Raw genomic sequence first — 4251 nt, 5'->3', positions numbered from 1 at the left:
ATACATCACAATTATTTATTCTAGATTTTTGCAGCAAAAACTAAAAAACATCGAAAAAACAAAATTCTAAGTTTCATTACAAAACACCCACTATTCACTCGGTTCTACGACGTGACATTTCTTGTCATTGCACATACACAGTACTGCTTAGTTGTAATCGATGTGTTCATTCTAGTTGGGGTTCTGGTTTTATTTTTAGGATTGTTTCGAACAGACCTTTCCCTATTTACAATTTTAATATCAGTATTATTCATCTAATTATCTATCTATCTATCTAATCTCGGAATTTATTTAACTATTTCCTAATTGTTGGTCATTTGAGTAATTTTCAATTCTTCATTATTACACATGGTCTATTTTTAATCGCATACAGACGCCTACCCGTCACCTAACACATTCTTGGCTTGGCTCCCTCTACTGTCAGTTGATATATACCCAAGAAATGCCAACTCATTTTATTATTAGCCTGAGCAAAACAGAATTAGGAAGGAACTACAAATGTTTTATTTTGAAAATCAGACTGTGCATTTACAAGATGGTTTGCGAATGATTTCCTTTGGGAGAAGGGAGCTCTGGATCCTGGCACCACAGCTTTAATCTCCCAGGGAAGAAGAGTGATGACCAGGGATTTTATACGTTTATCAAACATTTATTGACCTCCAAGACACCAATTCCAGGCTGGGGAAGAAAGGTGTAATCCTTACCCTCAGTGAGCTTACTGGTTAATAAATGATCTAGACCAGTGGGACTTCCCTGGCAGTCCCATGATTAGGATTTGGTGCTGCCACTGCAGGGGGCACCGGCTCGATCCCTTGTGGGGTAACCAAGATCCCACATGCCACGTGGCCAAAAAAACAGAAAACAAAGAAAGAGGATCGAGTGCTCGCTTCAGCAGCACATACACTAAAATTGGAACGATACAGAGAAGATTAGCATAGCCCCTGCACAAAGATGACACGCAAATTCGTGAAGCATTCCATATTTTTAAGATGTGGCACATATATACAATGGAATATTACTCAGCCATAAAAAGAAATGAAATTGAGTTATTTGTAGTGAGGTGGATGGACCTAGAGTCTGTCATACAGAGTGAAGTAAATCAGAAAGAGAAAAACAAATACCGTATGCTAACACATATATATGGAATCTAAAAAAACAAAGGATCGAGACCAGCAGTGGCAATGCTCATGGCAAAGGCAACGACAACACAGTGTGACAAGTGTTGCCAGAGCAGTCAATTCAAGTCACACACACAAGGAAGCGACAATAGTCTTGTTGGGGGTCCTAGAAGGAAGGGTCACAGAAACTGAGGCCCGAGGACCAGTGGGCATTGGCCTGGAGAGTAGTAGTCCAAGCACGGGAAACAGTGTTTACAGAAGCCCAAAGGAGAGAGAGGATATATATATTTTAGGGACGGCTAAGTCGAGCATACAGTTTGAACTGTATACAGTACACAGTTTGAGTTGGAGTGTCAATGGAGATGAAGGGGAAAAGGTAGGCTGCAACCAGGTTAGGAAGGGCTTTATAAACCACGTTAAACAACTTGGCTTTACAGTATCTGGGGGTGGTGCAGCTACTTTAGAAAACAGGGAAACGGCTTGGCAGTTTCTTAAGAAGTTAAACATAAACTTACCATATGACCCAGCAATTCCACTCATGTCTAGCCAAGAGAAACAAAAGCATACAGCCATACAAAGATCTCCATGTGAATGTTCATAGCAGCATTATTCATAATAGCCCAAAGTGAAACTACCCAAATGCCTATCAGCTGATGAACAGGTAAACAAAACGTGGTCTATCCATAGGATGGAATATTATTCAGCCGTAAAAGAGGAAAGAAGTTCTGATACCTGCTACAACATGGATGAACCTTGAAAACGTTATGCTAAGTGAAAGAAGGCAGTCATAAAAGACCACATCTTGTATGATTTCATTTATGTAAAATGTCAGAATAACAGACAAATTCAATGAGGCGGAAAGTGGATTATTAATTGCCAGGGGTTGAGGAAAAATGGGAACTGACCGCTAATGGGTATGGAGGTTCTTTTTGCGTGATGAAAATGTTCTAAAGTGAATCCTGGTGGTGGCTGTACAACTCTGCTAGTGTAGTACAACCATGGAACTGTGTGCTTTACATGGGTATGATATGGGAATTATATCTCAATGAAGCTGTTAAAAAATATCTGGGAGAGGGGCAATAGGGAGGTCATTTGGTTTTAAGAAGAAAAATGTCACGATTAGATTTATTTTTTTGTGGGGGGGCACACCGTGCAGCTTTGAGGATCTTAGGTCCCTGACCAGGGGTTGAACCCGGGCCCCGGCAGTGAAAGCACCAAGTCCTAACCACTGGACTGCCAGGGAACTCCGTAGATTTACTCTAGAACTTTTGCTCTGAATAGATGCAGTGGATGGTCAGGACAGGGCAAGGTGAAAAGTGTGTCTGGTTAGTGGGCAGTTGCAGTAGTGGGAGAGACATAGGGTAGACAGAATGGAATGGACAGGTCTGAGACTTTAAGGAACAAAACTGACATGACTTGGGGAGTGTCGGAAGTGGGGGATGGGAAGTTAGGGATCTCACCCCAGTTACTGCCTCGGGCCCTTGGGAGGCTGGAAAGGCTATTCATGCAGATAGGAAACCAGGAGGTAGTTTGGGGGGAAGTGATGAGTTCAGTTCTGGACAAGATGAGTTGGGGCATCCAAATGGCATTGGTTATGATCTGGAGCCCAAAGGAGAGAGCTAGTCCAGAGGTGGTGCACAAAGCATCTTATTCTCTTACCACCTTATGAGGGAGCTTAAGCCCCTGCAAGAAAAGAGCTATGGATACTGTAGCAGGTATTATAAGCAAGGTTGGCTCTCAATCCCTTTCCATCAAACCCTAACATGAAACATAGCGATGCTTTTGACTCAGGGCACAAGTTCAGCTTCTCCTGTTGGTTTATTGTAGCCAGTATTCGAATGGCTTCAAGGAACATATATTTTTTTAAATTTATTTTTATTTCTTTAAACTTTTTATTTTATATTGGAGTATAGTTGATTAACAATGTTGTGTTAGTTTCAGGTGTACAGCAGAGTGATCCAGTTATACTTATACATGTATCTATTCTTTTTCAAATTCTTTTCCCATTAGGTTTGTTACATAATATTGAACAGAGTTCCCTGTGCTATACAGTAGAGGACCATATTTTTTTAAGCTCAAATTAGGTTCTGCCATGCCTTGAATAAATGTGCAATTAAAAGAAACATTTGAATCCAAGACTCGCTTAGAATATAGGCTGTGTAGCCATGACGTGTATCTCTCTTGGTAGAACATCCCAGGAAGTAGTCCGGTCTAGGGAACTGGGTGGTTCTCACTGCTTCCTTGTAGCGTATTCTTAGCAAGTTCCCTGATTCTCAGATTTTTCGTCTGAAAAATGAGAATAACTAGATTTCCCATGCAGTAGGATTATAAATAAAAACTTTGTAAAGCGTCTGGCTTGGCACAGGGTAAGATCTCAATAAATAGAAGTTTCCTATTATTACTGTGATTTTCTTACTTAAGTGTTGAAAAAGGTGTTTGATACAGTACCACAAAGGAAATGTTCTGAGTCTCTGTCTTTTGTGCTCTCTTCTAGTTCCTAGATCTGTTCTAGCTACCAAAATCAATCTTGCCTCTTGGTGACTGTTATTTTAAACTGAGTGTATTTAAGTTTGTTTCCCTTCATAAATGGCATGATTTTATAAACTGACAGCTCTTTGATCTAATTTGCTGGCAGATTATGCAAGAAATATATATTTTATTGAAATGCAAAGCTAGTCAGTTTTTGCGCCCCCCTTCTCCCCCCGCCCTTCCCTGGGCATTTGGGGAGTGAGGGAGTGATAGTGGGCATGGAGGTAGGTAAGGGAGAGAAACAGGTGGTTTTTCTAATTAATTATTTTTTAGCTGCGTTGGGTCTTTGTTGCTTGTGCGCGTGCTTTCGCTAGTTGCAGCGAGCGGGGGCTACTCTTTGTTGTGGTGCACGGGCTTTTCATTGCGGTGGCTTCTCTTGTTGCGGAGCATGGGCTCTAGGTGTGCGGGCTTCAGTAGTTGCGGTGCATGGACTCAGTAGTTGTGGCTCGCAGGCTCTAGAGCGCAGGCTCAGTAGTTGTGGCGCACCGGGCTTAGTTGCTCTGTGGCATGTGGGATCTTCCCAGACCAGGGATAGAACCCGTGTCCCCTGAATTGGCAGGCAGATTCTTAACCCCTGCGCCACCAAGGAAGTCCCGAGGAACAG

General features: G+C 42.0%; 1 non-coding gene across 1 annotated transcript; it reads left to right on the top strand.

Annotated features, from left to right (window-relative positions):
• Window positions 1–879: 879 nt before the first annotated feature.
• Window positions 880–986, top strand: LOC116756204. The gene has a single exon (XR_004350573.1). It is a non-coding gene; the product is annotated as a U6 spliceosomal RNA (small nuclear RNA).
• Window positions 987–4251: the final 3265 nt, after the last annotated feature.

The sequence above is a fragment of the Phocoena sinus genome, chromosome 6 (assembly GCF_008692025.1).
Source record: "Phocoena sinus isolate mPhoSin1 chromosome 6, mPhoSin1.pri, whole genome shotgun sequence".
NCBI classification, from domain to species: Eukaryota; Metazoa; Chordata; class Mammalia; order Artiodactyla; family Phocoenidae; genus Phocoena; species Phocoena sinus.
The sequence above is the reverse complement of the archived record's forward strand: the minus strand, read 5'-3'. Positions and strand labels throughout refer to the sequence as shown.